This window comes from Pongo abelii, chromosome 20 (genome assembly GCF_028885655.2).
Source record: "Pongo abelii isolate AG06213 chromosome 20, NHGRI_mPonAbe1-v2.0_pri, whole genome shotgun sequence".
NCBI lineage: Eukaryota > Metazoa > Chordata > Mammalia > Primates > Hominidae > Pongo > Pongo abelii.
In genome coordinates this window covers 57,711,718-57,725,616 of record NC_072005.2, presented here as the reverse complement: position 1 = coordinate 57,725,616, position 13,899 = coordinate 57,711,718, and positions in this window count along the sequence as shown.

The window sequence follows — 13,899 nt, the reverse complement described above, 5'->3', positions numbered from 1 at the left end:
GAAATTAAGGAAACAACTCCATTTACAGTAGCAACAAAAAGAATAAAACACCAAGGAATAAATTCACCCAAGAAAATGCAAGACTTTTACACTCAAAACTACAAATGATTACTGAAAGAAAATAAGGAAGACCTAAATAATGGGAAAACATAGTGTTCATGATCAAAGGACTTAATATTAATTTATCAACGTTCTCCCATCTAGAGATTCAATGCAAACCCTGTCAAAACCCCAATTGCCTTTTGCAGAAATGGAAACACACATCTTAAGATTCATATAAAGTTGCAATAAATCTGAATAGCCAAAATAATCTTGAACGTAAAACCGTTGAGGGACTCATATTTCCTGGCATCAGAACTTACTACAAAGCTTCAGCAATCAAACAGGGTGGTACTAGCACTGATCAATGGATTAGATTTTAGAGTCCAGAAGGAAACCCATAAGTGTATGGCCCGCTAAGTTTTTGGATAAAGGTACCAAGACCATTTAATGAAAAAGAATAATCTCTTCAACAAGTGGTGCTGGGGCAACTGGAAAGCCATATAAATAAGAATAAAGTTGGACTCCTTCCACACAACATACACAGTACACAAATTAATTTTAAATGGATCAATGAACTAGATATAAGCACTATAGTTATGAAACTCTTAGAAGAAAACATAAGCGTACATCTTCATGGCCTTAGATTTACATGGGTTTCTTAGATATGACACCAAAAATACAAGCAACATAAGAAAAAAATAGATAAATTGAACTTCATCAAAATTAAAAGCTTTTGTGTGTGAAAGCACGTTACCAAGAGACTGAAAAGAATGGAACCAAATATTTGCAAATTATGTATGCGATGAGTCAAATATTAAAACATAGAAGAACTGTTACCGCTCAACAGCAACAAAGACAAAAAATGCCAAATTAAAAATGGGCAAAGGATTTGAGTAGACATTTATTCAAAGAAAATACACAAATGGCCAACAAAGCCCAGAAAACAATGCACACACACATCATTGGTCACTAGGGCAACGCAAATCAAAAGCGCAATAACAGAAGGGAAAGCTTTACCGTACAACCCCTAAGATGGCTATAATCAGTGAAACAGAAAAAAGAGGTTCTGGTGAGTTATGTGGAGAAATTGGAGCCGTCATACCCTGCTGCTGGGAGTGTAAAAGGATTCAGTAGCTGCAGAAAACCATTTGGAGGTTTCTCAATAAGCTGAACATTGACTTGTTGTATCAACTACCAATGACATTCTTTGGAATATATCCCTAAAAATTTAAAATGGATGTTCAAACAAAAACTTGTGCATACATTTGTGATTTGGACAACGTTCTTGTTTATGTCTGTGTTGAGACATGACTGTGGAGTGCTGTTGTTCATGTCTTGACCATCATGGTAACCAAGTGTCCTTCTCTGGTGTTGATGTGCTCTGAAATAATGAACAACTGGAGTTAGAGCAAAGCCTGGCTGTGGGTGCCAAGCCACCTTCTGCACATCAGGGGCTGTGTTATTCTTTCTCAGAGGAACACTTGAAAAACACTGGAGTAAGAACAGATGGGGCTGGAGAAGCCAACAGGCATCAGATCACAGACAACCTTGGGTTTTGACATAAAGAACTGAAAGTTTATTTTGGAAAATAATAATTCACAGAGTGTCTAATCCCACTCACACACCAATGAGTAATTATTACATTTGATAATAAAGTGTCGGACTTGCACAATTTTTTCCTCACTAAAAACTGGGGTGAATCCAAGTTTCTCCTCTGGTAATATGACACTCTCCTGCTTGCCTTGTAATGTGCCATCTTGACTGGAGGAGGAGAGAATGGAGGCCCAGCTAGGAGCTCCTGCAATAATATACATGACCCCAACCCAGACAAAGCAAAAACGTCTGACCTGAAGAATCATCCAGGAGCGTGTTTTCTCATGTGGACATCTCATGCTTAGTGTGCCTGGGTGGAAATTATTTGACAATGATGCTGTACTATTGAAGGGCTTTATATTTTGGGGAGGGTGGGTTTGGGGTGAGGGAAGTGGGGTGACCGTGATGACGTCGTTTTTGCTTTCATGTGATTCCCCTGGAAGAGATTTGGTTCTATCGAGGTGCAGTGAAAAGTAGCCTTTTTGGAGAGTGCTGTCTGCAGTGTGTCCAGAGTCTGGGACTCGTTCCCTTGGGAGCCTCCCTTCTGCAAGACCATGGACAGCGCGGGCTCTGGGGCCTGGGACTCCGCGGTGCCGCCTGCTCTGGTGGGTGGAGCGCTCCCCGGGGCGGCGTCCTGAACTGCGGCACAGCTAGAGGTGGGAGGAGCCCGGGACCAGGTCCGGACCCCAAAGGAGCAAAGACACTGGTCAGGGAGGTTTCAGATCCCCCTTCTCCCGGCAAAGCCTTCTGGGCTCCCCCGGGGTCTCAGCTGCAGCCACTCCTGGGCTCTCCATCCTCGCCAGGACCCTGGCACTCGCCCTTCCCTCCTCAGGAAGTGGTCCTCAGGCCACACCTGTGCCCCCCAGGGCGGGATCCTGCCCCGACCCCTGTCAGACACCCTGCCTCTCCCTCCCGCACCTCCTACGGTCACCGCCCTTCCTCCCAGTGCCCGCCTGTGCCCTCGTGGAGCTCCGGGGTCTGGAGTTTGGGTCGAGCTTCCCAAGCTCTTCCGTGTGGCATTAAGGACGAAGAGTAGGCGCGCACCCCCCGGTGAATGAAAGAGAGGAGGGGCGCGTGGGGAGCTGGTTTCGGAGGGAAGAAGCTCAGGGAAAACTCGACCTTTCTCAGGCCAGAAGACAAGAGTGAGGCTGAGCAGACACGAGTCCTGGGGCCCCAGGCAGTCTCTCCCGTTCTGCCTGACCAAGGCTGGGAGGGCGTCTTGGGCGGGAAGGGCTGGGAGCAAGTGCAGGCGGCTGGAGCTCTGGCTTTGCCGGAGAAGGGGACGTGGTGAGGAGGTCACAGATACTATAGGAACTCAGAAAAGTGAAGAGGGGGATGATGAGAGGGAGTAGCGTGGTTTGTAGGACCAGGAAGGCGTTTCTGAGGAGACGGCCTCTGAGCTGAAACAGACAGACGGGGCCGCCTTGGGGAGAGCATTTCTGCAGGAGGGACCTGCAAAAGCCATGCACCTGGGGGAAGATGTCTGAGAAACTCGGTGCACACCGGTGCAGGGAGTACAGGCACACAGTGAGGGGTGAGGTGCCTCTGGTGAGGTCCGCAGGGGCTATGTCCTGTGCAGCTGGGTAGGATGGGGAGTGCTAGGGTTTTCTTCTACATAAGAAGAACAGCTATAGAAATGTTTTAGCGAGAGAGGGATTGGTCTGATTCGCAATTCAACAAAGGGCCTGGATGCTGCTTGAGAGGACACTGTGGAAGGGATGGGAGGGTCACCCCTGGTCCTGGCTTCCTGCGTATGAGTGAGGACGGCGGTTGGACCCGCACGGGCATTCTCAGTCGGAGACATGTTTAATTCTCACAGCAGGGATGGGAGGGAGCTCCTGGCATCTGGTGAGGAGAGGCCAGGGAAGTTGCTCAACATTTGCCATGCAGGGAAATCCACAGAGAATCCTCTGGCTCCAAAGGCCAACAGTTCTGAGATGGAAAATCCTGGCTAGGACAGTGCAGTTTGGGGTGCAGATACCTGGATGGAATTTTAAAAGATATTTTAAAAGTTCACAGCCGGGCGTGGTGGCTCATGTCTGTAATCTCAGCACTTTGGGAGGCCAAGGCGGGTGGATCACCTGAGGTCAGGAGTTCAAGACCAGCCTGACCAACATGGTAAAACCCTGTCTCTACTAAAAATACAAAATTAGCCAGGCGTGCCAGCATATGCCTGTAATCCCAGCTACTCGGGAGACTGAGGCATGAGAATCGCTTGAACCCGGGAGGCAGAGGTTGCAATGAGCTGAAATCACACCACTACACTCCAGCCTGGGTTACAAGAGCAAAACTCCATCTAAAAAAAAAAAGTTTAACTGACAGGCCGTGTGGATAGATTGCATATGGGAATTGGAAATCAGGATGACACTGGGATGCAGGCAGATGCAAACAGATACCACTTGATACTGATGCTCAGACATCCCAAAGGGCCAGAGGGAACGCCCCCTGCAGGAAGTTTGAGGAGAGAAACACTAAGCGCTGCCTGGAACATGTGAGGCTGGAGACGCCCATTTTATTTCCCTGAGTAGATATCACAGAGACAAGAAATGGTCAGGGTTTGGCATCCAACTTTACCAGTCATCAGCGAGTCTCTTGGCTGTCATTGTCACGTGCCTTCATGGTCGTTTTTTGTTTTTTTGTTTTATTTTTGATTTGGAAACAACTATAGATTCATAGGAAGTTGCAAAGAAATGTACAGGGAGGACCCACACACCCTCCCCTCAGCCTCCTTCACTATCATCATAGGATACGAGAATATGATGATCTGAAAATCAAAGAATTGACATTGGTAGCTTGTGTTTTTAAAACAGTATATGAAATAGGACCCTTTTCATATTTCGCGTTTCAAATAGGACATGTTGGAATAGGATGGATTCCAACACTTAGGTGTCAGGAACAGAGAAGGAACACTTAGAAATATAAGGAAGATGGTTAGGAAGGTAGAAGGAGGCATGAAGCTTCTAGTATGTTACATATAGTTTGATCCAGGCAGGTGACTTAGGAGTATGTGTGTGTTGCCCACGACTGGTGCAAGGTGGCAGCTCTAGGTGGCCCAGAAGCCAATCTATGAAGTGTTTGAAACAGGAATGAGTGACTGAGCCTAATGCTACTGAGAGGGAGGCATCCAAGTGAGATGAGAATAGAAATCGTGCAGGTGGTTCAGCACTTTGGAGGTCGTTAGTAATCCTTACCAGAACCGTTTGAATGATGTGGTGGGGACAGAGCAAGATGAAATAGAGTGGAGAGGAAATGAAGAAAGACATTTCCTCAGAGAAATACTCCTGTGAAGAGAAGAGGGAACCCACAAGGTTGCAGGGAGAGAGGCACAGGGGCTGATGCGCTCAGAAACTTTTCCAGAACCCTCTTGGCAGCACCTCCAGGAGCGAGAAGGGTCAACCCACAGCAGAGCCACTGAGGGCCCCTGACCCCCTCTCTCCCTTTCTCTTCCTATCAAACCCAGCTCTGCTTCAATTCAGCTGTGCACACAGATGCTGCCTGACCCCACAGTGTCCTCCCCTAGTGCTGAAGTCCATAGGTCCTCAGTCTCACCACGGGGATCAGCTCTGAGGTTAAAAGGGAGATCTAACCCAAGGGGGGCCACACGGTCAGTGGAGATGATGAGGCCTCTGAGTCCACTGGGGAGTCCCAGATTGGCACCTTTCAGCCTCAAGGTGGCAGAGGGTCTTCTTTCCCTTCTCTGGCCCATGGGCAACTAAGAACAATGGCATAGAAAAATCCACAGGAGGATGGAGACGTTACTACTTTCCTGGTTCCTGTCAGCTTGTTCCATATGGGTATGAAATGCCCAAAGGCAGAAGTGGGGCTGGGCCTAGGATTGCAGGACCTCAGGGGTCAGCTCTGAGGTCTGAGAGAACCACACCCACACCCTCCTCCGTTTACACCTTCCTGTGAGAGGCCTTTTTTCTGAGCTCTGTGGATGGAGGGGAGGGTGTGATGTTTCCCAACATGAGCGTTCCCAGGAAAAAGATAACTTTTTTTTTTTTTGGAGAATACACAGGTGGGTGGCTCATGGGAAACCAGAGATCAGAGAAAAGGGGAAGGTAAATATTAGGGTCTGAATTGTGTTCCTTTCCCCAACCAAATTTATCTGTTGATATCCAATGTCCAGTACCTAAGAATGTGACTGTATTTGGAGACACATCTTTTAAGAGATACGTCTGTCCCTTGGTATTAGTGGGGGAGTGAAGCCTCTTGGATACCAAAACCCATGATGATCAAGTCTCTGATAGAAAACGAAAGAGTATTTGCATATAACATAAGCACATCCTCTTCTATACTTGATACAGTTTGAATGTTTGTCCCCTTCAGAGCTCACGTTGACGCTGGGTGCAGTGGCTCATGCCAGTAATCCCAGCATTTTGGGAGGCCGAGGCGGGAGGATCCCTTGAGCTCAGGAGTTTGAGACCAGCCTGGCCAAATGGCGAAATCCCATCTCTACTAAAAACATAAAAAGTAGCTGGATATGGTGGTGCATGACTGTGAGGGTTGGGGACACTGGCCCTCTCTCCCTAGGAGCCATATAAATGGAAAAGGTGGAGCCAGCATCCTCCAGACCCCCAACTCCCAGCCCAGATTCCAGGACCCAGATCCCTGTGTCCAACCCTGACCCACATCCCACTGCCCTCAGGGAATCCCAGTCAGGGGCCTGGGCATCCTGGCCCAACACTCACAGAACACATTGAGTTGGAGAGTCCTGTTCGTGGTCACACCAGCCCCAGGTAAAGTCACCTGACAGGTGAGGCTGGCACCGTGGTCCTGGGCTGTGGGATGAGGGTGAGCACTGAGGAGGGCACCGAGGTGGGGCCCAGTGGGGACATAGAGGCCTGCATCCAGGTGATAGTTGGGGGCATCCTCTGCTAACAGGCCCAGGGCACACAGCAGGTTAGATTGCTGTGGCAGCCGACTCCAGGGTTATTGGGATGAAGATGTCAGGCCTGTAGGTTGGACCTGTGGGTCAGGGCTGGTGAGGAGAGGGGGACAAGCAGGATTAGGATGGAGATCCAAGGTGCCACCCAGGGGGAAGCTCAGGCTCTGGTCCAGTTCTTCTCCTGAGCCCATCAACCATGCCATCCCAGGATGGAGATCCAGTCCCAGCCCTGCCCTGCTGCACCCAGCACTGCCCTGCCGCACCCAGCACCTTTGCTTATGGCCTCTCCTGGAGCCCACGTCTTAAGCATCACATGCATGGACAACTGGTTAATTTTGTATCTCCATTTCATATTTCCTCCCTCCACGTGAAAGAAGTATGACCCCTCAGGGAGCAGTAATTGATCTGTGGGTCCCTGGGGAGTTGCAACTGGCCCTGGGTCTCCTCCTGCGCTTTTCTATCTGGGTTGTTTGTGGCCACTGGAGCATCCAAGGCTGGAAGGGCCACTTCCCCTAACCAATAGCCGTGAAGCGGGTCAGAGTCAGTCCAGCTGTCTTGGGGGTAGCAGAAGGAGCAGGGCACATGGACACCGCCAAAGGTAGAAGGACTCCTTTCCCTTCCTCCCCACTCCCCAGCCCACCTTGCCACTTTTCCTCTGGGTCTCCTGGGGGCTGTCTGGCCTCGGGTTTGCTGAGCTGGTCCTTCCAGAGCCCCCTCTAGGGAAGAGAAGAGGGAGACCTGTGTCTGTCCTGGGGGCATGGTTATGTGTGCAGAGGGGTTTGGGGGCTCTCCCTCTGGCCACCAATTTAGAGGTCATTGAGGAAACAGAAGTGAAAGTCCACAGGGAACTCCCCTTATCTGGGCTACCAGCAATGGTGGTGATGGATGCAGGGGAGGAACAATTGCTAGAGGGGGCTGGTCTTCTCAAATAAAATACAGGATGCCTGCTTGAAATGGACTTTCAGATAGAGAATAAATAATATATTTTTTAGCATAAGTATGTTCCAAATATTGCATGGGGCATGCTTATGCTAAAAAAAAGTTTTTATCTGAAATTCAAATTCAACCGCATATGTTGCATTGTCTTTGTTTTTTGTTTTGATAAATCTGGCCGCCTTAGGCTGGTGTCAGCCCCACCCCTTCATGCTTCCTGGTGAACTCACTGACCTTTGGTCTCCCAGAAGTACCCTCCCACCCCCACTAGGCCTTAGTCCACTTCCCAGTCTCCCTTCCTCCTCTGTCATTCAACTGGGCAATGCTTGTAACAGCTTTTGAGATCTGAACGCTTGTACTCAAAGGTAACACTGATGGCGGGAGTTTCAGGCAACATGAAGCGCTTGAGGTATGTGGGGTGAGTGGAGTAAACTCAGCAAGGTATTGTCCCCTCACTTGGCACTTCCTGAAATGACTCTGTTTTGGTCATGGAGAGACAAGGAACTCATCCCTCAACCTCCATGCACCGGGAGTACCAACCAGATGCTGAGTTAAAGAGGGTAGATGGAGGTGAATCTTACATGGCATATGAGCTCCAGGGACTGCAAGTTGGTAAATGAAGACTCTTAAAAAAAGAAAAGCACTGGAGGTCTCTTAAGTGACCCAGATGCTGGACAGATATTCAGGACAGGACCTGGGAAGGGAGTAGTCAGCTCTTTGTAATGGAAGAAAGTCAGGAGAGGCCTCCTGGAGGAGGTAACCCCTAGCTGTTCCTGTCTCCGCCTTGTCCTTGTTCTCTTATCCACTTTGTTAGTCACTCAAGCTCTCATAACAACATGCCACAGGCCGAGGGGCTGAAACAACAATTTTTTTTTCTCACAGTTCTTGTGCTGAGCATGTCAGCAGAGTTGGTTCCTTCTGAGAACTCTCTGCTTGGCTTGTAGCTGCTGACTTCTCTCTGTGTCCTCACATGGTTTGTGTGTCTCTGTGTCCTAATCTTCTCTCCTAGATGGACAGAAGTTATATTGAATTAGGACCCATACAAGTGACTTCATTTCAAATGAATACAGTGCACCCTCCATATCCACCCATTCCATATCCTTGGATTCAGCCATCTGGGGATCAAAGATATTCAAAAAAACAAAAACCAATAAGAACAACAACACAATCATGAAAAATAATACAATTAAAATACATTATAACAACTAGTTGCATAGCGTTGACATTGTATTAGGTATTATCAATAATCTGGAGACGACTTAAAGTATTGTATTAGTCCATTTTGCATTGCCGTAAAGGAATACCTGAGACTGAGTAATTTAGAATGAATAGAGGTTTATTTGATTCACAGTTCTGTAGGATGTACAAGCAAGGAATCAGCATCTGCTCAGCTTTTAGTGAAGCCTCAGAAAACTTCTAATCATAGCAGAAGGTGAAAGGGGAGCAGGCATGCCACAGGGTGAGAGAAGGAGCAAGAAGAGACACCAGGCTCTTTTAAACAACCAGCTCTTCTGTGAAATAATGGAGTGAGAATTCATTGTCATGGGAGGGCACCATGACCCAAACACCTCCTACCAGGCTCCAACTCCAACATAAGGGATTACATATCAACATGAGATTTGGAGGGGACAAATATCAAGACTTTATCAGTCTGCCTTGGCTCGTCAAATCTCATCTCTTTCTCACATTGCAAAATACAATAATCTCTTCCCAGCAGTCCCCCAACATCTTAACTCTTTCCAGCATCAACCGAAAGTGCAAGGTCTCATCTGAGACTCAAGGCAAGTTCTTCCCACCTATGAGCCTGTGAAATAGGAAACAAGTTATTTAATTCCAAGATACATTGGTGGTTCAGGCATTGGGGAAATATTCCCATTCCAAAAAGGAGAAATTGCCCCAAAGAAAGTGGCAACATGCTCCATGTAAATCCAAATTCCTGCAGGCACACATTAAACCTTAGAGCTTAATAATAATCTTTGACTTTGTGTCCCACATCCTGGGCACATTGGTGCAAGAGGTGAGCTCCCAAGCCCGTGGGTGGTTCTGCCTGTGGCTTTGACAGGTGTAGGCCATGTGGCTGCTCTCATGGGTTGGAGTTGAGTGCCTGTAGCTTTTCCATGTTGAGGTTGCAAGCCGCTGATGACTCTACACTTCCCTATCACTCCCCTAACACTCTTCCACACACACACACCTCAGCCCCACAGCAAAGGCAGGGGGACATTCACAACACAGGACCAGGCTTTGAGGCCTGTTTTCTTCCATCTCCTGAATACACCACCTACCTCATCTTTCCTTTTCCCCAATAGTTTTGAGCTACGTTCTTTTGGATACATGCTATGGTCACATGGGCGAAAATTCAAAATGCACAGTAGAGTCTGTCCCCAGAGTCACCCAGTGTCCATCTAGGCTGCCTTGGGCCTTGGTTTGCTCACCTGGAGGATCTCAGAGGTGCTCCAACATCAGTAGTGAGACTGCCCACACCCTCTTCTAGGGCTGTGTGTGATTCCACTGCATGGATGGACTCTGATTGTGTAGCATCTCCCAATGGAAGATCATGGCACTAATTTTATCATACTGCAGAAACACTGTAATGAATAATCATAAATCTACTTCCACAAGCAATATCTGAGTGCATAGGATAGTTCCTAAAAGCAAAATATAGCAGTGTTATATGTTCTTTCTAATTTTAATAGATAAAGTGAAGTTGTTCTCAATTAAAAGTGGGCAAGTTTACATCCCCAACAGTGAGCAGAGAAGGTGTGTATGTCCCTGCACTTCAGCCTGTATGAGTGTCGGTTCCATCCACCAGTCTCTTTCTGTATCATTCCTCTTTGTCTCGATCACTGTCTCTCTGACCCTCTGTCTCTTTCTCTACAGCATCCACAACCTTGGGGAATAGCTCAGCCCTTCCAGTCCTGGAAAGCCAGTCCCTGCACCTGGTCTGTGCTGTTGACAGCAATCCCCCTGCCAGGCTGAGCTGGACCTGGGGGAGCCCAACCCTGAGCATCTCACAGCCCTTGAATCCTGGGCTGCTGGAGCTGCCTCAAGTGTATCTGAGGGATGAAGGGGGATTCACCTGCAGAGCTCAGAACCCTCCGGGAGTGATGCTGCAGGCTGTCGGGGGAGCTGGAGCCCCAGCCCTGGTCTTCCTGTCCTTTTGTGTCATCTTCATCATGTAAGCATTGACCCTGGAGAGGAAGGGAGAGCCCTGGGGGAGGGTGGCCTGGGAGCAGAATCCCTGAAGCCAGAGCTGGAAGGACCTGGATGAGTCAGGAGTATGAAGCAAGGGAGAGGATGAGCATGGGTGCATGGGAAGAATTTCATGAGTGCTCTTGTCTGTGGGGCCGCATATCTGTGACAAACCTCAAGCCCCACTGTCCAGGAAAAAAGAGCCTCTGTTTTCAATGTTGGGGTCTCTGGGACTACAGCCTGCTTGAATTCCTCCCCTGAAAATGGGCTTTTCTTTTCTGCCACTTAGCCAGGCTTCAAATTATCCAAACTTTTACACTTTGCTTCCCTTTTAAATACAATTTCCAGTTTTCAGTGATTTCTTTCTTTGCTCACACATGAGCATATGCTGTTAGAAGCAGCCAGGCCATGTCTTCAATGCTTTGCTTCTTAGACATTTCTTCCACAAGATACTGAAGATCTTCACTCTCATGCTCAAAGCTCCACAGATTCCTAGGGCAGGGGCACAATGCAGCCAAGTTCCTTGCTAAGGCATGACAAAATGGACCATCGCTCTGGTTTCCAATAAGTTCCTCATTTCCGTCTGAGACCTCTTCAGCTTGGCCTTCACTGTCCATATCACTACCAATATTTCAGTCATAACCATTCAACCAGTCTCTAGGAAGTTTCAAACTTTCCTTCATCTTTCTGTCTTTTTGTGAGCTCTCCACACTCTTCCAACTTTTGCCGTTAACCAGTTCCAAAGCTGTTTTCAAATTTTCAGGTGTCTTTGTAGCAATGCCCCACTCCTCTGTACCAATTTTCTGTATTAGTTCATTCTTCCATTGATATAAAGAAATACCTGTGACTGGGTAACTTATAAAGACAAGAGGAATAATTGGCTCATGGTTCTGCAGGCTGTACAGGAAGCATGATGTTGGCATCTGCTTGGCTTCTGGGTAGTCCTCAGGAAACTTACAATCATGGCAAAAAACAAAGGGGAAGGCAGCATGTCACATGGCCAGAGTAGCAGGATAGAGCAAATGGGGAGATGCCACACACAGACGACAACCAGATCTTGTTAGAACTCACCCACTATCACAAGAACAGCACCAAGAAGATGGTGGTAAGCCATTCATGAGAAATCCACCCCCATGATCCAACCACCTCCCACCACACCCCACCTTCAATATTGAGGCCTACAATTCTGCATGAGATTTGGTGGAGACACAGATCCAAACCATATCAGGCTCTAATCTTATTAGGCTAATCCAAACCACCTACCCAAACACCATGCCTTCTAATACTATCACATGGAGGTTCAAAGGTCTACAAATGAATTTTGAGGAGAGACATGTAGCTGTAGCACTTGTCACTCTGGTCCTTAATATCTTCCTCTCCAAATTGTGGAAGTGGGTCTAGAGGGCCCATCAGCTCCTCTGAGTCATATGTGGTTCAAACGTTCTTCCTTTGCAGATTCTCTGTGGCTTCCTCATGTCTGTCCTTCCCATTTTTCTGCTTTTCTTTGCCAATTGGGGACCGTGGGAAAGAGATGGGCCATGGTCGAGCCCTTCTTCCCACTGAGATGCTGCAACTGCCCTTACGGGAAGAAAGTGAGATGGCAAGGATGGGGGCCCAGGAGCAGATTGGTCTGCAGGATGAGATACCAGCTGCAAATGCAGAAATTAGTGGTGTCAGGGAGAGGAGCAGCTATGCATGCCCCAATCCTGCACCTTCCCTTCTCAATTATCACAGCCGACTGACTCTACTCTAGATTATGGGCAAATAAGGGACAACATGGGGATGGGAAGATCCATGAAGCCGAGTAAAATAAAACAGATTGTTGTTTTTATGTAAAAATAGTCTTTAGAAAAACCTATGCAAAGCCATAGTATTGAAGGCAGTGCGCTCAGATGATAAAACTACATAGAAAAGCAAGGAGACCGTTATCATTAAAGTGAGGCTGGGGCCTCTTCAGGAGGAAGCGCATGTGGCCTATAGGAAGGGGAAACACAGGGCTGAATAAATGAATGCAATTTCTTTCTTCATCTCATTGAAGAGATTTGGCAATTATCCTCTGATGTTCTATTTCTTGAACAGTGATAATTTGGTGAAAATCACTGAGTCATTTTTTTAGGTGACACTTTTATTTACTTGTATTACACTTCCCCAAAAAACATTGTTTCAAGAAAAGCTGACATGGGTCTAAGGAGGGCGAATCTCCCAGGATTTTCGCCACCTTCCCGCCAGCACATACCATACAGTTTCAAAAAATCTTCTGCTGAATTCAGGTGCATTTCTTCTCCCATGAAATCCTGTCCATCATTGAGCATGGACACGCCAGGGCTGGTGTCCTCGCTCCAGGTCTCCTATTCACCTGAAACCCTGGGAGCAGAGCCTGCAGGAACAAAGGGCCAGCAGACCCCTCATGCTCTGGAGTAAGGAGGACTTGTGAGAGAGCAGTGGTGAAGGAATCCGTCCTGATGCCCAGAGAGCCATGGCTGAGAGAGAAACGCCTGCCCCTTTAGAAATCTGTCCCTTCCCATCCAACGTTCCTCCCTTCCAGACCTCACTGTACAACAGTCACAGCCTCAGTTTCTCAGGCCTCCTGTGAACTGGGCTCTTCTCTGTGTCTTTGGTGTGTATCAACACATGGAATCCTCACCTCCACAACCCTGTGTCTCTCTGCTCGGTCCTCCGGAGACTGATTCCCCAGCATAGGGTAGAGCGACCACACCCTGCCTGGTACCCCCACTGAAGCTCCTGCCATGGAGAGCTCAGATATCAGGAGCCTCAGTGTCTCCCCACTACACAGTGACTCTTTGGGGACAGTGTCTAGCTCTGCTGTGTTGAACTCCACCTCATGGCTGCTGAGGGAGGAAGGAGAGGTTGCCTGCTCATCCCACCTGCACCCTCATCTCTTATATCCTGGTGTCACCTCCAACCTACAGAGACATCCACAGCCTGTAATTCATAGGTCTGGCCATATGGGATTCATTTTCATCTTGTGGAAAATATCGCCCAAGGGGAAGGGCACTGAGAGGGAGGCAGTGGGTGGGGTGGGCCCTGCATGGGGTGGGAATCTGGGTGAGTCTTTCATCCTCTCTGGCCTCAGGGTCCCCAGAAGTGGACGGGGTATTGGACGGTGGATCTTCCAGAGGTGACCCTGCCCTGACAGTGTCTGTGTGTGAAGTTCCTCTTGTGAGGTCACTGTTCAGACCTCACCCCCAACTTCCTGTGGGGCCTCCTCGAAATCTTGAGTTCTCAGTTCCTGA